Source organism: Carcharodon carcharias, chromosome 7 (genome assembly GCF_017639515.1).
Source record: "Carcharodon carcharias isolate sCarCar2 chromosome 7, sCarCar2.pri, whole genome shotgun sequence".
Lineage (NCBI taxonomy): Eukaryota > Metazoa > Chordata > Chondrichthyes > Lamniformes > Lamnidae > Carcharodon > Carcharodon carcharias.
Window position 1 is genome coordinate 156,161,563 of NC_054473.1, and position 24,595 is coordinate 156,186,157.

The 24,595-nt window shown below is 43.0% G+C and overlaps 1 long non-coding RNA gene across 1 annotated transcript in view; it reads left to right on the forward strand.

The window, feature by feature from the left end:
• Positions 1 to 17,534, forward strand: part of LOC121280191 — a 903,449-nt gene extending 885,915 nt beyond the window's left edge. Inside the window, exon 7 of the long non-coding RNA XR_005943559.1 lies at positions 17,230 to 17,534. This is a non-coding gene — a long non-coding RNA (uncharacterized LOC121280191). The remainder of the gene's footprint in view (positions 1 to 17,229) is intronic.
• The last annotated feature ends 7,061 nt before the right edge of the window (positions 17,535 to 24,595 follow it).

A 24,595-nucleotide genomic window follows, 5' to 3' on the forward strand; every position in this document is an offset into this window, starting at 1 on the left:
GTATCACATGGATGGTAAGGATAGCTTATTAAAAAGTACAGTCAGCACCACATATACTATTCATTAACACCAGGTGCTCAAACAAACAACTCATTTATTGCAGCTCATGCATACTGTTACAATCCCCATGGGAGAGCCTTTAAGCAAAATAACCTAATTTACCAAATGACCCCCAAAGAAGAAATGACCAACAAGATTCTACTTTTTGTAACTTTTACTTTAATGCAAATCACAACCAATGCAAATTAAACATGAATTAGTGGAAAAATGATAAAGGTAAATTTCACTTTAAGTAGTTGATGCAACAAAGATACGTCCTATGCAACCACAAACATTCACATCACACCTTGCACAAATGTAGCGCTATGTAGCTACACAGCTCCGTAATATGCTGCTCTTTACTCACTCAGGGTAGGTTAGGAGTGTTATCCAAAAGCAGGTTTCACCTTCGAGTTTCATGGGTGTACTTATCATCATCTCTCCCTTGGGGCATAACAGTCCTGATAGTGTAGGTTTCCAGAGTTCCTTTTCAAACGACCAACCATGGATCATGGCTTGGCTACTTCTGAGAAAACACCCAGCCCCTAAGTTTCTCCAAACTATTTGCACAGCTTTCCGGGTTTTAGATCTTTTTAGTCAGTTTGCAAAGTTCCTCCAAGGACTCCTGTCTCCTTTTCTGCAAAACAGAAAACCGACCGCTTCCTAAGAGAAATTTACTACTCCTCTTCGCAAGAATTCTCTGCTTTCATCTTTCTATCTGTCTGCTTTCTCTTTGTGTCCGCATCTGTGTTCTGATCACCTTCACCCACCTTCAGCGCCTGTGCTTGTAGCTCTCCCTTGTGTCTGCAGTCACATGGCTTCTTTTTTAATTTCCTTCCTGTTTGTATTGTTTCCAAGTCAAGGATCATCAGGTCATATGGACCAGTATTTCTTATTCTCCAAGTTAGTTACAATTTATCCCTTTACAATTGATGCAAACCCTTAAAAGTCCTTTTCAAATATCCTTGAAAATAATCACAAATTCCACAGATTTTTAAAAGAAATTACAAATTCTCCTCACTGTACTACTTACGAGTCAAAGGTTGTAACAATTCCTATTCCTCATTTAGACAAACTTCAAGAAGCAAACAGGAATTAAAATACTCCCACACTCTCACATAGAACCATAGAAAAGTTATGGTGCAGAAAGAGGCCATTCAGCCCATCATGTCTGTGCTGACCAAAAAGAGAAAAAAATAGACTAGCCGCTCATTTTAATCCCACATTCCAGCACCTGGTCTGTATCCTTACAGGTTACAGCACTTCAAATGCAGATCCAGGTAACTTTTAAATGAGTTGAGCGTTTCAGCCTCAACCACCAACTTAGGCAGTGAATTCCAGATGCCCGACACCCTACGGTTTTCCCTCATGTCCCCTCTAACCCTTCTATCAATCACCTTAAATCTATGCCCCCTGGCAATTGACCTCTCTGCTAGGGGAAACACATCTTTCCTGTCTACCCTATCCAGGGCCCTCTTAATTTTGTACACCTCAATTAGGCCACCCCTCATTCTCCTCTGTTCTAAAGAAAACAATCCTAGCCTCTCCAATCTGTCCTCATAGCTGCAATTTTTAAGTCCTGGCAACATTCTTGTAAATATCTTCTGCACTCTCTCCAGATCAATACTGTCCTTTCTGTAATGTGGTGGCCAGAACTGTACACAAAATTCCAGCTGTGGCTTAACCACATTTTATACAGTTCCAGCATTACATCCCTGCTCTTGTATTCAATACCTCACCCAATAAAGGAAAGCATTCTATATGCTTTCTTGACCACCTTGTCTGCCTGTCCTGCCACCTTCAAGGACCAGTGGACATGCACTCCAAGGTCTCTCATTTCCTCAAACCCTCTCAATAACTTCCCGTTTGTTGAATATTTCCTTGCTTTGTTTGCCCTCACCATTTGTTTCATCTCTCACATTTCCAGGTTGAATCCCATTTGCCAGTTCTCCACCCACTCAACCAAACCATTTATATCATTCTGGAGTCGACAGCTATCCTCTTCGCTATCAGCTACACAGCCAATTTTTGTGTCATCTGTAAACTTCCCAATCATGCATCCCAAATTTAAGTCTAAATGATTAATATGCACAATAAACAACAAAGGGCCCCAACACTGAACCCTGTGGAACACCACTGGAAACTGTTTTCCATTCGCAAAACAGTCAGTCAATCATTATCCTTTGTTTCCTGTCACCGAGCCAATTTTGGATTCATTCTGCCACCTTCCCCTTTATCCTATGAGATCTCAATTTCTTGACCAGTCTGCCATGTGGGGCTTTGTCAAATGCCTTACTGAAAGCCATGTAGACAACATTCACTGCACTACCCTCATCAATCCTCCTTGTTACTTCCTCAAAAAATTCTATTAAGTTAGTAAGACACGAACTTCCCCCAACAAAATCATTCTGACTATCCCTGATCAATCCCTGCCTTTCGAAGTGACAGTTTATCCTGTGTCTCAGAATTGTTTCCAATAATTTACCCGCCACCATAGTCAGACTGACCAGCCGATGTTTTTCAGGCCTTTTTAAATAATGGTACAACATTTGAAGTTCAAGGCATACCAAATCATTTAGGACAACCTAGTTACATGATGCTCAAGCACTTATTCACACCAGAACTGACATGCAAATTGTGCAAGTCTGTCACTGCGCTTGACTCCTTCAACTTACAACTTCTCTAGATTACTTAACTACTTGTAGGGTGCAATTCTAACCTAGGCCGAGACTTTTGTCCCCAGGTTGGGTTTGCAGAGTCAGGCAATTTTCCAACTCAGCAAACCCAACCTTTAAAAATGGCCATCTGGAGGTTGGATTTTCGGTTGGGGTTGCGGGAGTAGTGGGGGGGGAACTGAAATAGGGGTCGGGGAGGGCGACCCCAGAACAAATGCAGAGGCTGCTGTATTTGGAGACGAGCTGGGTGCAAGGTCTTCCCCTGTGCTTCAGTACTATGTTTAAATAAATAACAAGTAATAATAAAACAAAAAGCATCACTCACCCCATCTCACACTCCCTATGCCTCATTCATGCCCCCCACTCACACCTCTATGGCCCCTCACACACTAATGCCAACTTAGTGTCAACCCAAGCCTCCAGCCCACCACCTTTTGCCCTTATGCCCTTTATGCCAACTCACCGAGTGTCCTTGGACAGTTCCTTGGCAGCTTTGACACTTCCTGAACAGCTTTGAAACTTGCTGGATAGGTTTGACAACTTTGACAGCTGAACAGCTCTTTAACAGTTCATTGACAGCTGGGCAGTTTCTTAACATTTGGACAGTTCTTTGACAGCTTGACAGTTCCAGTGAGTTTGTACATAATCATATTTACTTTGGATAATCCCAAAGGGTGCCTCACCTTTCCAAAATGTGTCCCAGAACCCTATCCAAAGGGGTACCTTACCTCTCCAAGGGCTGCACTGGCTACCAAAATGAATCCGCCAAGTTTAGCCCTCCTCTTACCTGTTCTAACCTGCAAACTCTGGATTCCACACTCCTGGACTTACAAAATCCAAAAAAAGTGTCCAGCCGCCTCCGTGAATTGCACATGTGCAAACCCCAACCCAACTCCGGTCCTGACTCTGGGAAGATGGGGGATGCCGGGCTCGGTGTGGGACTTAGAAATTTCAGTCATTTCCGGGATTTTCGCCATGTTGGTTTCCCTTGTCACGGGTCCTGTGACATGTCCAGTGAGTTTTGCGGGATCTGTACACCTGCCTCCTCTCTCAGGTAAAGACTTACATACCTCTAATCCTCATAAAAACTTCCATTCCTCCAACGCACAGTGGGCAAGAGAATTTCCAAAATGAATGGCCATCTGATGAACAGAGGCTGTTGCACTTTACAGTGAAATACGCCTGACAGGTGGTAACAGGGGAAAAAGAAAAAAATAGTGAATGAAATTCAAACACAAAAAAACCTCAAATAAATCAATGAAAGAAAATGAAAGAAAATTACCATTCATAGCACGTAGAGCTTTATTTGAAAGGGGCAGGGGGTCTCTTCTCGTGACCATGTGCCTAGTTGAGTGCAAAGCACAGAGTGTCTAAATACATCAATTTTAAATGTTTAATGAGGAGCAGTGTGAGTCTCCTGCCCTTCCAGTATTCCCCAAATGGAAAACCAGCATGCATCTGTGCCACTGACACGGAGGAGCAGAATGCCAGCTGCAGAGTTTCCTCAGGATAGAGTTGGCTCGGGTTTCTACCTGTAGTTAAAGTGAAATTTGTTAAGGATGGATATTTTCAGCTCTCTTCCCCACCCCCCCCCCAGCCACTTCCACCATCCCTTTCCTGCATCCAGCCGACCCACACAATTTTGGTCAAAGTGCTCAGTTCAGGGAAGACGGTGGCTTTGTGGTAATTTTACTGAATTAATTATTCAGAGGCCAAGGCTAATATTGAGGGGACGTGGATTCAGCAGCAGCTAATGGAATTTAAACTGACATAAATCTGGAATATAAAGCTAGTCTCGGTAACAGGCACCATCCACTGTTCTAAAGCCTCATCTGGTTCACTAACATCCTTCAGGGAAGGAAATCCATCCTTACCTGGTCTGGCCTAATTGTGACTTCAGACCCACAACAATGTGGTTGACTCCTTTCTGTTCTCTGAAATGGCCTAGCAAGCCATTCTGTTCAGGATGGGCAACAAAAGCTGGCCTTGCCAGTGAAACCCACATCCCATCAATGAATATAACAAGTTGACATTTGTACTTGTAAGCAATTTGCACTCCTGTGGAGTATTATTTTATTCCTCTATTGGCATTGGCTGCCTGGTAGTGTGTGCCCATACTTGGCATAAGCAGGAAGTGTCTCAAAATCCGAAAACATGGTTTCATTCTAGCAAATGGACGATTAAGATTAAATAAATTTTGAAACTGAAAAAATTGTATTCACAGAGCAAATTTTAAGACAGAGGGTCAGGAAGATATGAAGAATTTAACTGGAAAGCTACAAAAGGGAGATTAAAAAGGCTAAGAGGGTGCGTAGCAGAAAATTAGCTAAGGCTAATAAAAAGGAATTCTATAAGCACGTGAGTAATAAGAGGATAGCTAAAGTAGAACTACAAAAAGGTGAAGGAGGCTTGTAGTAATGAGTGAAGGAATGACAGAAATACAGAATGAGAATTTTGCCTGTTTTCTCAGAGAAGGTGGATGTTGGAAGGGTAGAAATAGTAGCGGTTTGTATGAAAAGAGTTGTTCAAACTTAGGTCCTAGTGAATTGTCCACCTACGACTAACCACTTACATCTGAGGATTTTGTGGAAAATGAGGGAAAGAAATGGTGCAGGCTATAGCTAATTTTCCAAATTATGTAGAAAGGAAAATTTTACAAGAAGACTAGGGAATGGCAAATGTAACTCTCTTCTTCAAACAAGGAGATCAGGATAAGCCACAAAATTATAAACCAATTGTCTTGCTTCAGTTGTTGGTAAACTGCAGGATCCAAATTATGAATTTGCTCAATGGTTGGGACTAATCAAGGCCAGCAAGCATAGAATTCTAAAAGACAGATTGTGCTAGACCAATCTTGAATAATTATTTGAAGAAATAAAAGAGGGTAGATCAAACCAATAACAAAGATCTGGTTTATATGAATTTTAAAAATTTATTTGAGAAGATACCACATAAGAGACTGACAATGATAATAGCACATGGAATCAAGGGAGCCATGGATAGAGAAATGTTTGAAAGGCAGAAAGCAAAGATAAGGTATAAATAGTCACTTGGTGTTATAGAACTGGAATATTGCTGGAAAGAGAGACATGTTGCCAAAGTTTTTTGTGTTGTTCTCATCAGGACAAACACAAGAATGCCAAGTTTCACATGATCACAACATTTCATTCCGCAGAAGAAAAGGGGCTAATTTGTTTGCAAGATGACTCTGATTGGCCAAGGCATTGCCATGGAAAAAGCAACGGGCAACTATAGGCTCCCCAAACTCCTTGGTAATTCAAAAAAGATGCAAAGGCTTGAACATTTATTTGCAGAGAACAGGTCCCTGCATTTGAATGTATGCCACTTCTTGTAAGCATAATTGAGCTGCATTATGAACTCAATTGATTATCTTAAATTGGTTGTTCATATAGCTATTAGCACACTCAGGATTGTTCAGCATTTGCTGCCCAATCGGGGAATCACATCTAACAGCAGACATTTTGTTTTGGGTTTTACAAGCATGGGCTAGTCGAGTACAGTATATTCTGCCTGTTAACAACTGAAGGAACATGCTGATAAAAACAAAAAACAAAAAACTGCGGATGCTGGAAATCCAAAACAAAAACAGGATTACCTGGAAAAACTCAGCAGGTCTGGCAGCATCAGCGGAGAAGAAAAGAGTTGACGTTTCGAGTCCTCATGACCCTTCGACAGGAACATGCTGTTTGATTCAATCAGCCAATCACTGGGATGCATGGCCTACGAACTTAGCATCGCACCGGCACTGAAATTCATTAATACACCAGCAAACAATTTAAAATAATCAGTTGAGCTCGTATCATGGCTCATTATCATGAGGGGAGGCGTAGTGATATTGTCACTGGACTGGTAATCCAGAGACCCTGGGTAATGCTCTGGGGACTGGGGTTTGAATCCAACCATGGCGGATGGTGGAATTTGAATCCAATAAATATCTGGAATTAAAAGTCTAATATTAAACATTTGATGTAAAAGCTCATCAAACTAATGCCCTTTATGGAAGGAAATCTGCTGCACTCACTTGGTCTGGGCTACATGTGACTCCAGACCCACAGCAATATGGTTGACTCTTAATAATGCCCTCTGAACAAGGGCAATTAGGGATGGGCACTAAATGCTGACCTTTCCAGCATACATCCCACAAAGAATATTTTTAAAAAATTATTACTTGCTAGAAGTGATATACATTCAGGGAAAAAGAAATATGTTCAACTCATCTAGGAGCTTGGGGAGCCTATGCTTTCTCCCTGGCAAAGCCTCAACCAATCAAAGTCGACTTGCCAACCCATCACTGGCCTTTTCTCCTGCAGCATAAATTGTTGTGATTATTTGACCGACCAATCCAAACCCCTCTTCCTGTGACCCCAGCAGCTCCAGCTCCATAGGCCGAGGAAGGTGCCACTGTCACAGAGCAGGACTTTGAAAGCAGACCGGGAGCCTCCAAGTCTCGGCCTTCCAGAGGATGCCCACCAAGGTCATCGCAGACAGGGCGTAGCAGTCAGCAGTCTGCCTCCACCTCCGCTGTGCATGTCGCAGGAGCACCACGACATAACGGCAGGTTTAGGAAGGTTAAGAAGATGTAACTCTTTCGAGACAAACCAAATAAACTAAGCTAAGAAGTCAGGGGACAAATTAAAAGGCAGCCCCTTAAAGGGAAACTTCAAAAACAAAAGGCAAAAAAAAAAGCCTACTGCACCTGATTGTCCCAGGCAGTTTCCATCCAAGTACTAACTAGGCCTGAGTCTGCTTAGCTTCTGAGAGCAGACAAGATTGGGCGATTTCAGACTAATATGCCTGTAGGCTCAAATTTTACCATCTGCCATGTTGGGATTTGAACTCTGGGTCTCTGGAATACTAGTCCAGTGACAATACCACTTTGCGACCATCTTATTGCACAGCCTGAGCATGGGTATTAATCACTTGTACGTAGTTTTTACAATTGTAAATAAACTCCCAACAATGATCCCCTGCCTATGGCTTCTCATTCTGACAAGCCGTGTTCGTGTCACTCAGATGTGAAAGCTTGGTTCCTGCACAAGATAAAGGCAGGTATCTCGGTCCAAGGCCTCTTCCCTGTGCTTTGTGCAGCCTTCAGACCAAAGTGATGGTCCAGCCTCACATTCATTGGACACATTACTGATGCCTGCACCTCATTGGAGCATGTCATTGCTACCAGAATGTCGTGGGCAGGTGTCACAGAGTTCCGTCATTCTCTCCTTGTGTTCTCAGCACCTTTAAGGTGGGGCTGGCCCCCATCTCGTCAGCATCTAGTGACCAGTGATGCTGTGCTCCTGAAGGGATCAGGTGCTGAAGGCTGACAAAGGATCAGGTGCATTTAAAGTTTCATGGCTGTGTCTCCATGATATGACCCTGATCACAGAGTGCAAGCGAGCTGCCCTCAAAAAGACAGGAGTCAGACATTCTCAGAGACTATGTGAAGATCTATGGAGTCTCCTCACTGCATGTCCTCATCATCCTCCTGGAATCGAGTGACTATTGGGGCCTCCACTGCATCTCCACGACAGGAGCCTTATCACAGAGCATATGTGCGCTGCCATCAGCCAGACTGGAGTCAAATGTTCACAGGTGCAATATGAGGATCTATGGTGTCTCCACCCTGCATATCATCATCATCCTCCACAAATCTAACAGCTATGAGGGCCTCCCGAGTGTCCCTGCCTCGTGTGGTCAGTATGATGGCCTCATTACCATCATTTTAATGATTCAACAGAGTAGATAGGTTTCAACAGGAAACAGATAAACTTATTACAGAGCGCTTTTCAGGTGCTACACGCTCAATCAGGACTCTCGTCAGGAAGCCACACACCCCCGGATTGACTGCGCTTAGGGCTCATTGGTCGGAGCCTCCCAGAACATCACATGACCCCTGATAGACAGCAGGGTATACCTTCAGTTACTACATTTCCTCCCCCTTTAGTTTTTTTTACAATTTCTATTTACAAAGAAACAATTGACTATCCACAGAGATATTGGGCATGTCTATTCTAGGTTGATCTTTCACCTCCGGAATTGACAGTTTGACGTTAATCAGACAAAATAGTTGGTTGTGGAATGTCTCTCTAGTATGAATGTGATCTATGTGCTTATGGACGATTCTATCTTCCACTTGTACTTGGAAAGCTAATGGACCAGTCTCTGAGACAATGGTTCCAGGAACCCAACAGGGTCCACTGCCAAAATTTTGCACGAACACCGTATCACCTACACTGTGCGAGCTTTGCTGTGTATAAAGTGGTTCAATTTTTGGTAACTCTGATTCTGCTCAACCTTCCCCTCTAAATTTGGAAACACCAGGCTTAACCATGTATGTAGACGGTATTTCATCAATAATTCAGAGGGTGTTGAACTCGTAGTTGAATTTGGCGTAGTATGATAACTGAAAAGAAAGTGGAAAAGTGGAGATTCTAGAGCAGGAAGTATTAATCAAGTATTATTATAAGTACCTTCTGATAACCTCTTCATACCAGACTTGAAAGTTTCTACAGCTCTCTCAGCTAAACCATTCGATTAAGGATGGTAAGGGGCTTTTTTAATATGTCTGAGTCTATTCAGATTCAAGAATTTATGAAACTCTGTGCTGGTAAGGGCTGTCCCGTTATCAGAAATGATGATTTAAGGAATGCCATGTATACTAAAACAGTGACGCATCTTCTTGATAGTTGGGCTCGATTCTGGCGCTTTGACTTCATATACATCCATCCATTTAGAATGTGCGTCTACAATCAACAAAAAGGGTACCCAAGAATGGTCCTACATGATCGATATGTAGTCTAACCCAGGGTTGACCAGGCCACTCCCATGGATGCAATGGAGCTGAAACAGGCAGTTTCTGTTGTTGTTGACAATGGAGACAGTGCTTGACCATGGTTTCAATATCAATGTCATGCCTGGCCACCAGACATAGCTTTGCGTAGCATTTTCATCTTCAAGATGCCTGGATGTACACTGTGAACTCTGTCAAGAGTAGTTCTCTACCTTGTGATGGGGTGACAACTATTGACCCCCACAACAAAATTCCATCTTGACAGCTTAACTCTATATTTCCGGCATGGAATGGTCTCAAATCTTCAGATACAGGCTAATTTGACCATCCCTGCAAAACAAGGTCTCTGACTTTTGACAATGTTGGATCTCTTTTCGTCCAACTTCTAATCTGCTTCTCTCTCACAGCCAAAGAATCCAAGAAATTCAGTAATAGCACAACTTCTTGTGGAATAGGAGCATGTACAATGCTATCGGGTAACAGGAGATGACTGAGTGTGTCCATATTTGCATCGTGTAAGCCAGGACGGTAAATAAAAGTATACTCATATGTAGATAATATTAGAGCCCAACTGTATTCTTGCTAATGCTATTGGCAGAATGACCTTATCCTCACTGAATAAACCCATTAACAGGTTATGGTCTGACATAATGGTGAAATGTCATTCATGTAGGTACTGGTGGAATTTTTTCACTCCGAATAACAGCGATAAACCTTCCTGTTTTAATTAAGAATGACCCTTCTTGGCTGTGGAGAGGGTTCTCGAGACATAGCCAATGGGCCTTTCTGATTCGTTTTTCATTCTATGTGATAACATAGCTCCTACACCATAAGGAGAGGCATTGCATGTTAATACCAACTCATTCGATGGGTTGAAGTTTACCAATAAACACAATAAATACAACAGTTTCTTTACTTCCACAAGGGCTTCTTCCTGTTGTGATTCTTTTTTAACAATAAGTATAATGGTGGCAACACAGTTGATAAACTAGGCAAGAAGCAGCTATAGTAATTGATCATACCCTGGAAGGACCTGAGTTTGATTACATTGGGCAATGAGGTGCATCTTTTATTGCCCGAACTTTCTCGTCTACTGAAGCAAACCCATGGCATCCACCCTGTGACCCAGGTAAGTAACTTCTGGCACTTGAAATGTGCATTTTTCCTTCTTTAACCATTCGCCAGCTTCCATGAGCCTTCTTAGCGCCTCCTCCAGGTTGGTCAAGTGTTGGGTCACAGTTGACCCTGTGATCAGAATGTTATCTAGGCATAATACCACTTGGGAAAATCCTTGTAAAAGACCCTCCATTGTTCCCTGGAAGATAGCACATGCAAACGATACTCCAAAGGATAGGCAAGTGTGTTGATAAAGACCCTTGTGCATGTTAATAGTCACGTATTCTCTCGACATGCTATCCAGTTCTAATTGTTGGTGGGCATGGCTCATATCCAATTTTGTGTAGGACTTGCCTCCAGCCAGCTTTGTATACAAGTTGTCTATCCTTGGAATGGGGTACTTGTCTAGTTTTTCTGCCTTATTTACAGTCAATTTATAGTCCCCACAAATGCGTATGGTTTGGTCAGGTTTAACCACTGTAACTATGGGTGCTGCCAGTTCTGAGAATTGGACAGGTTGGATGATGCCCAGCTTTTCTAACCAGCACAGTTCTGCGTCCACCTTCTCCTTTAATGCATAAGGCACAGGTCTGGCCTTAAAGAAACATGGTGTTGCCTGAAAATCCACATATATCTTGGCCTGCACATCTTTTAGCTTCCCTAATTCACCCCGAAAAACCATGTCATATTTCATTAGCAGTTCAGGAACTCCTCCTGTTTTCAGGTGAAATATCACAGATCAGAAAAGCTTGATCTTCTGTAACCAGTCTCGGCCTAAAAGACTGGGTCCTTCTCCATTCACTATTATCACAGGCAGCTGGGCTGTCTGCTGCCTATAAAACACTGTGCTGTTACGATGCCCTTGACCTGAATAGATTCTCCAGTGTATATCTTTAATTTAGCAGTTGTCCGTTCCAGGTTTATTGGCTGTCTATCTTCATTAAAGTATTTGAAAGTGTGCTCTCCCACTACAGTATCGAGGCACCTCTATCCATCTCCATTATTAGTGGCTTCTCATTAATTTGGATTGTGACAGTGATAGGTTCTGTTTTTACAGTGATTACGTTATATAGGGAATAAATACTGGTGTCGGCAGCTTCAGGTTCTGCTGTATTTTTTAATTCTGTCATGTTGGTTTGCCGCTTTATGGGCTGTTTCGATTTTGCACTGCATTGCCTTATTACGTGATCTTTCTTATGGCAGCAATGGCATCTGCCTCCTAAATTTACAGGTATCCAGTCCGTGGTCACCTCCACATCTATAACAACTTATGCTGAAGTTGCTGCTAAAGTGTTTCTACTGGGCTTTTTCAGCAGACATTGCATCTAGCTTCGATGTTGCGGGTCTGGTTTTCATGCCACCCTCGGCAGTAGGTTCCCACCCCACATGAAGAACGGCGCCATGTTGTATGCATTGCAAAGCCTGCGAGTCTCTCAGAGCATCTTCCATGACGAGAGAGATTACTAGGGCGCGTTTCAAGTCGATGTTGACCTCGGTGAGTAAATGGAGCTGCATGGCATTGTCCTGAACTCTACAAACTAATCGGACCTGGTGCATAACATTTCATGTGTCCCTGAAGTCGCAGTGTTCTGTCAACTGCTTCAGGTTCACTAAATAGATTGCGATGGATTCTCTCGGGGCCAAACTCGAGAATTAAATTTAAAACACTGCTTTATTTCGGTTAGAAATGCGTTTTCACAAGGTCTACTGCTTCATTATAGCATTCAGAATTGGGCATCCTTGGGACCGTCAAATTGCGAATGAGATTGTATGTTTACTGCTACATACACTCAAAAGGATGGCGTTCTACTTTTCCTCCACAATAATTTAATTCACCACGAAATAAAATCTGAGTGTCTCTACACAGTGGTTCCAGTCTTCCATAGTCGCATCATAAGGATCGATTGTGCTGAAGAGTGGCATGACTGGTGAGTAGCCCTTTCTTTAAGATTCGATGTACTCACCACGGTAACAAGGTGAGCTGCAGCGTCGGAGCAATTTTACCCTCGTCACCAAATGTAATGACTCAACAGAGAGGACAGGTTTCAACAAGAAACAGATAAACTTTATTATAGAGAACTTTTCAGGTGCTACATGCTCGATCAGGACTCTCATCAGGAAGCCCCACCCCCAGGATTGCCTGTGTTTAGGGCTCATTGGTCGGAGCCTCCCAGAACATCACATGACCCCTGATAGACAACAGGAGAGGTTACACCTTCAGTTACTACAGTCATCGTCGCCTTCGAGGACCTCCTTCATCAGAGGAGACATCCAGTTCCTCCATCTCTCCTCCTCAGCCATCTCCTCTTTCCATTGCAGTGCCAGGTTGTGAACGGTGCAGCAGGTGACGATGCTGTGTGACACCCTCTATGGACCATATTGCAGGGCTCCACCAGACCAGTCCAGGTACCGGAACCTCATTTTCGGCATCCCGATGGTTTTCTCCACCAAGGTGCAAGTTGCAGCATGAGCCTCATTATACCTTCACTCTGCTGCAGTCTGAGGCCGTCACACGAGTGTCATCAGCCACATTCTCTGCAGGTAGCCCTTGTCCCCAAGGAGCCAACCCTGCAACCTCTGTGGACCCTGGAAGACATCAGGGATATGAGACCAACTGAGAATGTAGGAGTCGTGGACACTCCCTGGGAACCGTGCGCAGACCTGCAGGATGCGTTTGTGGTGGGTGCACACCAGCTGAACGTTCAGCAAATGGAAGCCCTTGTGGTTCACATAGTTGGCCACTTGTTACAATGAAGATCTGAGCACCACAGGAATGCAGTCAATGGCACCCTGCACCTGTGGGAAACCTGAGATCTGGGCAAATCCAATCGTTCTTTCATCCTGGCTGTCCTGGTCCTGGGCGAAATGAACGAAGTTGTGTGCCCTCACGGAGATGGCGTCTGTGATCTCATGGATGCATTTGTGGTTGGAGGCTTATGATATCCCACACAGATCACCTGTGGAACTCTAAAAGGAGTCATGGGCCTAAAATTGAGCAGCGTGATCACTTTCACAGCCGCTGGCAGTGGATGCCCTCCATGTCCATGACCAACCAGTTCCCCACACATGCGCAGTCTTTGGCGACACTGGTTCTTGGTCATCTGCAGGAATGAAAGGCGGCATCTATAGACCCTGGGTCTAGCTAGGCACCAAACAGCGACAGCTTGCTGAGGCTCTTCAGCAGCCTGTGCGGGAGCCCTAGCTGCACCTTCTTCCTGAGGGTGCTGCTCCTCCCTCTGCCCAGCCAGGCACCTCCGTCACTCTCTTCTCCTTCGTCTCCACTTTCTGCTGTCTCCGCTTTCTGTAAGCCCTAAGGCATACAGCCAGATCATCAGGCTCCTAATGTACTCCTCCTACAGGATGAAAGAGAGACGCGTGGCTTAGCTTGGGTGTTCTGAGAACCTCTCTTGTTTAAGTCTGAAAGCAGCTTAATGCATCCTGGAGAGTGCTGGCCACCACTTGGCTGGTCAGAGTTTAGTGCGCTGCATGGCTGCCTGAGACCCCACCCACCTCCGCCCCATTCCACCTGACCACTTGACAACAGCTTTGCCCATTGGACTGCATGCTGTGCTCTCAACTCAGGCACAGGTATTCTCCTAACCCGCGCTGCAAGCTTGAACCATGGGGGAGATCGTTACTGTGCACGTACCTCTGGGTGCCCCTCGATGTTCACCAAGTGCACGCCTTATATATGCTGTTGTGAAACACGTCGATGTGCTCGAAGATCCAGCGTGGGGGATGATTTTTTAAAATTCTTGGAATGTGGACGCCGCTAGCTGGGCCAACATATATTGCCCATCCCTTGCCCTTGGGGGCATTTAAGAGTCAACCACATGTGGAGTTACATGTAGGCCAGACCAGACTAGGTAAGGACAGCAGATTTCCTTCCCGAAAGGACATTAATGAACCAAATGGGTTTTTACAATAATCAACAATGGCTTTGTTGTCACTACTAGACTTTGAATTCAAATTCTACCATCTGCTGTGGTGGGATTCAAACCCAGGTCCCCAGAGCATTGCCTTGAACCTCTGGATTACCAATCTACTGACAATATCACTACACCACCACCCCCCCCTATGATTCCAGCAAGCCAGGCTTATAATGATATTTGAGATGTATTACAATGAGGTTCCTGACGTCTGATGGCAGGAAACACAGCCTGCCATTCATAGGAACAGGGAACTTTTGCAAACTGATTTCACAATGTTGTGAAACCGATTTTTGGCCTTCTTTTGGTCATATTGTCTGCTCACGTCACCAAACACGCCCAACATCAGCGGGCATGGAACATTCCACCCATTATCAAAACTTAACGATGACATCCCATTAGGAGTGAGAAAATTGTGACAACGCTTGTGAAAAACAGCTTAAAGACAAAGATGAGCTTGCAGGGTGGACAAATAGTGCAATATTGGAAAATGTGAAGTCACACATTTGAAAGGTAATAGAAATACACCTTACCTAATAAGATGTGAATTGAAATAGACTTGTGTTCAGATTACAAATCATTAAAGATGGCAGCAGATGTAGATGAAGATCATAAAAAAACAAACTGATGGTTGGTTTTGTATGTGTAAACATAGATATACGGAGGTACTGTTGAACTGATATATGATGTTAGGCCATAGTTGGAGCATTGTGTGCTGTTTGGGAAACCCATTATAGGAATGATATTAAGCAATCAAAAAGATACAGCAATAGATTGTTTTTACTGGACAGCAAGACAGTAGTGAAAAGGCGCAAATTTACAATCATCACAAAATAAATTAATGATGACCAAAAATAAACAGATATTAAAATAGGGGGATAGCTTTTTTGGGTGTAATCTTTCTCCCCCCATACCTATATATGGCTAAAATAAAATATAAGATCCGTGGAATGGGAAATCACACTTCTGGCAATTCACTACTGCTCCTTGTATGCACATGCTGGAGTTGAAAAAAATCTGGCACAAAATCTTGATCCACATGGCTGGATTTAGTGAGATGCTGGGGTCCCTGCTCACCAAAAAAGTTGGAGGGCACCCCAGGCCCCACTTTGCCAGCTTCCTGCAGCCCTGTCTGGCTGTTTAAGACAAGAGGTCAGTCCCCATCCGTCCAATCAAATGACTGGTAGTTCACTAGTCTTGGCAGTGCCTCTGGGAGCGGTGGCCACTCGTGGGACTGCATCCAGTCCCCATAGGTGAGGAGCCACGGAGCCATTAAAGGTAGGTTGTGGGTTTGAGGAGGGGTGCGTCTTTGTTAGGCCAGGCTAGCAGGCCCCTGGCGTGGAGGTTATGTGGTGGGCAATTGGTGTAGACAGGCCAGGGTGATAGGGGAACTAGGATGGGCGAGGGAGGGGGCCCTCGATGGGCTCAGGAGGCCTGACCCCCTCTTGCTTGCCGCCAGCCCATGCAGTAGAAGGGGTGAGCACATGGGCAGTGTGGCTCTCAATTTTGCAGGTTCCCAACACCTGCCAACCCATTTCCAGGGGTCCATGGTGCCAAGTTAATCAATAACTGAGATCAGCTTTATATTCCAGGCTTTATTAATTGAATTCCAATTCTACCAGCTTCCATGGTGGGATTTGAACCCATGCCCCAGAACATCAATGCCTGGGTCTCTGGATTACTGGTCCAGTTACATTACAACTATGCCACTGTACATAAGCAGGAAATTGGAAAGGGGAGTTGTGGTGAGGCACGTTGATGGTCCACGTTCATACTATCTGCAGCTTGCTTATCATGGCAGATAGTAAGCTCAAAGTGAGCTGGGAAATTTCTTTATACAGATTCTGAATTAAAAGGTCAGGATCTAGAAATTTGTTCACACTGCTTTTTGAATGCAGGGGTTGAGATTTGTGATGCCTGTTGCCATGGAGATAGGCAGCTCACAAATTTGGTACTGCCTTCTGATTTACCTGATAGTAGCGTTGGTCTGAGCAGAGCCCACACTGTCAGCTGCCTGTGCACTCAGCAAGGGGCTGAGCAGCGTATGCTAATAGCACCCGGTGCACTCAGCCAACTCCTCTTAAAGGTAGTCTGTTCCTCTTAAAGGGGAGCTGTACTGAATTATAGGAGGCTGCTGTTGCATGCTATTGCTGCAATTCTGAAGGAGGAATATCAAACACCAAGGAAGGGACAGGGCTGCCAGGTCCACAGAAGTGGTGCTGGAGACCTTAGACATGGAAGTGGACAGGGGGAGAGATGCCATGATATTGATGTGAGTCAGGACACATTTAAGATTACCCTCAGCAGGGATTGGGAACAAGTGGCCAGAGAGGCCAAGTCCCAGTGCCTAGCCCCAAGGATCTGGCAGGAGTGCCACAAGAACTCAAATTACCTCATATGTGTGGTCAAGGTCAATGAATGCATCTTGATATGATATCTCCTATCCATCACACCCCCATCACTTATCCATTAGCAGACCTTGACACTCAGAGCTCATACGTAACATCCAAATACCCTACCTTACCCTCACACGCATTCCTATGATGCCAGTCACACACTCAACTTCCATTGCTTCACCATACCTCCAAGTATTCAGCTGTGACAGGCACATCATCCAAGCGCAGAGCATCACAGTAACTGACATTCTGTGTCCTTTCCCTTGCAGGCCTAGGTCGTACACAATAGAAGGGTGAAGAACAAAACTGGTGTGGGACAAGAATGCCTGCATCCCCTGAGCCCTACAGAGGAGAGAGCTCTCTGCCCTATGCAACTGACTGTGGCAGAGTTTCTGCCATCCAATAACATTGAGAGCATTGAGGATGATGGTACAATGCTGACTTATGCCCCTCCTCAACTCCCAGCTCACCCTAATCTTACTATCTGCCATGATAAGCAAGCTGCAGATAATATGAACATGGACCATCAACCTCCCTCACTGCAACCTCCCCTTTCCAATTTCCTGCTTATGTACAGTGGTGTAGTCATAATGTCGCTGGACTAGTAATCCAGAGTCCCAGGGGCTGATGTTCCCACCATGGCAGTTGGTGGAATTTGAATTCAATTAATAAAATCTGGAATTTAAAGCTTGTCTCAGTTGTTGATTACCATGACACCATGGGCCCTTAGGAATGGGTTGGCAGCTGGGGTGAACCTGTAAAATTGAGAGCCACGCTGCCTACATGCCTGCCCCTTTCACTGCCTAAGGCTGTTGGCAAGCAACAGTGCGTCAGGCCTCCCGAGTCCATCGAAGGCCCCCCCCCCACCAAACCTTACCTAATCATGGTTCCCCTGTCCCCCTGGCCTGTCCACACGAGTCGCCTAACTTCTTCATCGGATGCCTGCTAACCTGGCCTTGCAAAAATCCATCCCCCCTCCCTGACCCCATAACTTACCTTTAATGGCTCCATGGCTCCTCACCTGTGGGGACTGGATGCAGCCCCACGAGTGGCCACATTCCCAGTGGCCGAGACCTGCAAGCTACCGGTCGTTTGATTGGACAGATGGGAACTGAGCTCTTGCCTTAAGCCAATTAATAGCCTGACAGTGCTGCAGGAAGCTGGTGAATTGGGGGCTGGCTTGCCCCCTAACTTTTTTGGGGAGTAGGGACCCCAGCATCTCACTAAATCCAGCCACGTGGATCAGGATTTTGTGCCCAGGTTTTTTCCAACTTTATGTGCATAAAAGGAGTAGTAGTGAATTGCCAGTAGGGTGATTTCCCATTCCACTGATGTCTTATATTTTCTTTTAACCATATAGAGATATGGGGGGAAAAAAACTTACACCCAAAAAAGTTATCCCCCTATTTTAGTACTTGTTTATTTTTGTATTCATTACTGTTTTTGAACACCCTCCATCTGTTTTTAACCAACTGTTTACTGTATGTATCACAAGGTCTATTTGGTGGTGGGACTAATAGAAGAACATTGAACTCTAAGCCTGTGGTTTCTCAGATTGAATCCCAACCTTACTATGAATTATAAGTTCCAATTTCACTTCAGGTTCAGTCCCACTGCCCTTATTCCCATTTCTCAATAGAACTATTAAAAAGATAGAATAAATTGGAGTCCTGCACAGAGAGTCTGTTTTCTCTGAGACTTGAAGTCAAAAAATACAAGATTATTCCTGCTGTGTTACCAGGCCTTACACAGCAGTTGTATAGAAATCTTTGATTTAGGCAGTCCTATCTTTACGGCTGCAGAAGGAAGTGTAGCAGTGGGAGGCAGTAGGCAACATAAAGGGGGAAAAAAAAGCAAAGAACAGTATGTAACCATTGGCCTTAGTACACAGATATTGCTGGAACCAAAACGAAAAGAAAAACAGTTACTCACAGTGGGAGAACTCATACTAACACAAAATACGGGGAACTGCTGCTTTTCAAAATACCTGCTGAGTTACTTTTTTTATCTGCTCAAGTTGACAATAAAGGTTTCAGTTTGCTAGTAATTATTCTCAAATGAAAATATTTCAAGGTGACAGGAAATTAAGAGATGGAACGTGATCATTTAGCTTTCTCTATCCTTATTTTTGGCTTCAGAGGCCAGAAATGTTGGAGAGTCCAAAGTCAATGCCACAACGCCCCTGGACCACCAGGAAACAGACATTTGCTTATTACTGAACAGGGAATAAGAGCATCAGCGTGGATCAGAAATGTTTTATAAATGAATCCTATTACACATATTTCTCTATGTCACATAAGTGACAGCAAGAAACTAAAGGCAGGACACACAAAACACATTTAAGTTGCTATCCCTCCGTGAATTCATGCCACTGTGACAGAGAGTAAAATGTTTGTATGAGTGTATAGACTGATATTTGTGCTTTCTGTGCATTTCTGCCACTGTGTTTACTTAAAGGGACAGGCGCATTTAACCATGCATGTAATTTGAAATAAGCCAAACCCACATGTTTGCAAACAAATTGGAAATGGCTAAATTTGTAACATTCTGAACGATGTATTAGTTGAGTGCTTATCTCTCGTTATTAGGCAATGAAAACATTGTGAGTTATGACGAGACCAATTAACTTCCAGTTACAAGGTCAGCCACATCATTTGGATTTGTGTTATGTACATATATTCTTTCAAAAGAGTAGGTAATCAAACAATGAACTTGTAGTAGTTTGCCTTTTGTCTAAGCTCTGTGTTAGGCTTCTGTTCTGATGGCTGAAGTAATCTGTTCAGTCTGTAAATTCTAAGTGCTGCAGTAAAATTGCACCATGAGCAATGCAGAGCAAAATGTTTTGAAGACATGTACATCTTGGACTTATAGCAATTTCTCAAAATTCAAAATGAAACCTATCCAATGAGCTCCAGGCAGGGACTGCCAATTTCATCATCTGTAAGGCTGTACCATGTCAAAAGATCTTATTAATTGGAAGGTTCGGGCTTTACTATAAATTGACTTCAAGGAATGTATTGATAAGACATACGTAATTTCAGCGATTCATTCTCTCACTAACTTTGTGCCAGATTCTGACCCCAAACAGTGATCCAATTGGACAGTGGAGTCATTCGGCTTCGGTTTGTTACTATCAGGTTCAGCTTGGCTTGCACCTTTCATGAAGCATTCGTGATTTTGCCATCAGAATAGTTTTGGTGTTTCACTCTTTCTTTAAGTCTTTGGAAATAGTATTTCAACGTTTTTTGAGCTTGTAATTGGAGGAAGGGACCTGAAGCCGGTACAGAAGTTACCCATTTGCTTTGCCATTAAGTTACACGGTTATACTAAGAGTTTCTGTGTCTGTTCCTCACCCATATTAGTTTAAAAAATATTTCCTTCATTCCATCTAAATTGCTTCCCTGACCTCCGTTTTTACCTTTTGAGCTACAACTTTTGGCTGGGGTCAAAGTAAGTCATATTTTCATTGTCTAATTTACAGACTCGGCATGAAGGAACAGTGCCTCTCTATTGTATCCAAGTATATTTCCAAATCTGAACACGTCAGGAAAGGAAAATATTTATGTAAAAAATTCAGACTTAAGATATTCCATTTTCATATTTTTCTCACTGATGAAAGAAAAATACACAAACGAGATTTATCCTGGCATTTGATTGTAATGCACCTTCCCAACTAAACAGAATGTGCTTTGTCTTATTAATGTATATTGACTTTACTTAATCATGTTCACTCCCTGATAGGGATGTTTGAAGTGGCCTTTCATTTAGGCACACTCTTATGGTCCTTAGAAATGCACAACCAGTAGCTTCCATTGTTGTAAGATAGCTCTCTTATGAAAAGAACTGCCTGTCCTCTCTGGACTGACCTGGCAGCCATTGCTTTTAATGACGTGTGGTTTCATGCTGTGGTTACAGTTACTGCAGGAATGTTTTGCTAGACATAATTGTGGCTCTTTCTTCTCTCTTTCTTGACTGAGTAGGAAAGAATGAAAGCTTCCTGGAGGAACCAGAAAATCCATAAACGCCATTGCTGTTCTCATAAAACTGTTAGTGTTTCCAGTTCTCTCAAACCATTGGTGAGAATTTGATGAAAAGAATGCAAACCTGATTCCAAATAAAAATGCTTCTGACTTTGCTGCACTGTTCAAAAGTATATAACTACATTCCACATTTCACAATTTAACAAAGACAATTCCAGAGGAATTTTCCAGAGTCACTAAACTGTGACAAGCAGTCGTTCTTAGCATCTGCATTGGGTATTGTTTTTGGTCAGCTAATTGATACACATGAAACACGTCACTATGTTTAAGAATTTCCGGGTCAGATGATCAAGGAATTCACATAATAGGGTTTGCCTGATATGGAGTGAAATCCCTCCCCATAGTAACACACGCACTTGCTGAAGCCTAAAGAATCTAAGCACAGGCTGCCAACAGGAAAAATTTAGAAATCCGTAAGTGTTTGCAAGGGTTATAGTGGAATTTTCCCAAGTAAAATTGCACAACTTACCTACCAAGTATATCTGCGCTTCCCAGCGCTTGTTAACCTGGATCACCCTACCAGTTAAAGCATTACCTTATAGAGTTATCCGGTGCCAGCTGGGACAAATCACAAATTCCAGTGATAGTTTCACCCTATTAATGAGTTATCCTGGCTCGTCAACAGAGTATGTGGTGTAAATAAATGAAAGTTTTAAAAATTTAATGCAGCATTTCTGGCGCTTGTTCTCTTCTGTGTATTTTTCAATACTTGATTTGATTACCATAAGCAAAATACATTCACATAGTTTACCTCATATAGAAATTACTTAGCTGATTTTCTTTTGATCTGTCAACCATTTTAACCATTAGATCTCAGTGGTCAACAAAGCTCCGAACCTGAAGTGACTTGGATTAGGTCAGTTCAGGTTAATTTGCTCAATTCATGAGTTAGAGCCAATTTGGGTACCTCATTGCTTATACCATTTCCTGTTTAAAAAAAAAAGTCTGCCACATTTACACAGAGAAAAGTAACACTTTGTAGAAGTAAGACATGTCCTGTATTCTGCAGTTAGTTTATTTCCATAACAGCTGGTAGACAATGTCATCTGTATTGGAAATCACAACAACAAAGGTAAACATTTAGTATCCCTATTGCCAATGTACAATCCTGAATAATTCAGTGGCTGTCTTTTTCTCTAGTGATGAATATATAACTGGTTGTGAGAGGAAAAAATGCATCTATATTCCTTGGAATTCCAGGGATATGCTCATGCTGGCACTCAGTTGGTGGAAATAGAATTTAACATTGGGAAACCAGGGCTCTAAAGTGAAACCTCAAAGCCAACCCTTACAGTTTGATATATGCATCTCCAAAACTGGCAAAGTTTGCCCATCTGAAATCCTTGTGTGACAACTAGGGAAATTTCTGACTTCATTTAGTATAATGTTCATCCCTTCACGCTGTTTTTCTGGGGGCAGGACACCTGACAAACTCTATCAGAATTTCAGGATTGACACATCTATGACAAAGAATTTTGAATACAGAAACCAATTAATTTAGAGTCACTTTAGTGACAGTAATAGCTCATTTCAAATTTTAATATATGCAGATTGATAATCTGAGTTAAATGGTTTAATTAAGATAATTCATTGTAAAAGGTAAAACTGCACTGAGCAATAAACAAAGGAACCGGGCAATCTCTAGAAACTGAAACCACACTGCACAAGGTGTAAAACTGGTTAAACACCACTTGGAAAGAAATGGCTTTCATATGAAATGACCCATAGCAAAAATTGGAATTTGGACCATCTGTTGCAGTTCTGACTAAAGAATCTGAACTTTGTAGGTAAACCCTTATATTGTTCATGTTCAATCTTGAAGGGCAACCAGGAGACACATCTGATTTTCCCCTCATGAACCCATTGTTCATCAAAATTTGTCAGGGCATTTCATAAACAAGTATATTAACCCCTTGTGGATTGATTCCATCTTTTTAATTTAAGTTTAATGTTGTTTTAATATTTTTAGCCTGTTATTATTGTTCTGCTTGGGTTGTGTTATTTTCCTTCCTGAGTGGAGAGGATGGTGGGTAACCATATGTTCGCCAGTGAACAATATACCATGATTATGGTTTAATTTCTAAATCTCATCATGCTATCCTACTTGACCATGAATAATAACATTATAGGTTCAATTCCTGGTCTGTGCAATTCTTGGCTGATCTCAGGAAGGAGTGTAGTGAGGAGAGGGAGATGAGGGAGGATGGTGGTGACTGAGTGGCGCTATAATTAACTTCATCATTGCCAGGCTAGGGACAAGAAATATTGGCCAGGTTTCCTCCAATTGTTCAACCTCTCATTGCACCTGCTACAAAATATGTATATGTGGATTGGACATATACATGGATAGATATAGTACAAATTGGCTCTGGCATCATCAAAGAGCATAAAAAGACCAGTACAGTTTGTATCTGGGTGATTAGAGTCAACTCATGCTTGAACAGCTTGGTTTTCCTTTTAATATTTTCATAAATGATATACATTCAGTGGTAATTGACAGATATCAGTTCTGAGAATGAAGAACTGAATTTTTAGGCCCCAATGGGGACGGGCAGAATTTCACACTGCCGGCCCCCTGGGCCATTTTCCCGGAGGTGAGATGGGCAGGGATTGGGCAGGGCTACCTGCCCACCAGGAGCAGAAAGCCAGTTCTGCTAGTTAAAGACGTTTTAAGGCCTATTGCCTGCAGCTGACTGGAATTTTCCAGTAGGCCTACAGGTCCCCAAAGGCATTGGGGAAGAGTGTAGCTCCTGGAAAGCTTTGAGGCCCTTTGATATTCACTCTCCACAATAGTGGCCCGGCTGCTAAGGCCATTTATTAATTTATTGTTTAAAAATGTTGGAGAAAGTGCACCTCTATCTTGGGGTGCCCTCTCTTTCACATACCTGAAAAGGCAGCCTGCTGCTTCTTCAGTGCCGGAGGGGCTCCAGTTGGCCCTCCAGCTTTGAGAGCCTGTCCCTGTCCTTAATTAGACCATGATCCCACCTGCTGGCCAATAATTGGCCAATTTGGGAAAACCACAGCCAGTGTTCCCCACACTATCTGGGCTTCTGACCCCTATTTGACCATGACAGCAGTGCTCTGAAGCCCCGTAGAAAATTCTGCCCTGAAGTGTTTCCATGTGGCATCTGGTGAAAATACTAAATGTCATTAGATGCAAAGTCCATTCTAGCTCAAATTAGGTGAATGCAATTAACATGAATTTATTCATTTATTGCACCATTCATGCCCATGGCTTCCATCAATGCCATTGCCAATTCAGTCACAATTTGTATGTGATCTTACAGCGGACAGTCCAAATGCCTGATTATGATTCCCTCATTCTTGCTTTCCTCCTCTTGAGTAGTGTTGGCTTTTGCAATTCTGAAGAAGTGGAAGAATTGTCTATGAAGATATTAAGGATTTTTTTTCCCTTCATAAATCCCAGATGTTTTTAAGAAATGACTGATGTTCTGCTTCCTAGAACAGTCATTCATTTACTTGCTTAAAGCACAGTAAGTGAAGTTGATGTACATTCTTTATATCCTATCTTACAATTAGTAAGGCGCTACTGCATTTTGTTGACAAAAACATAAGTGCTTATGACTGTAGCATG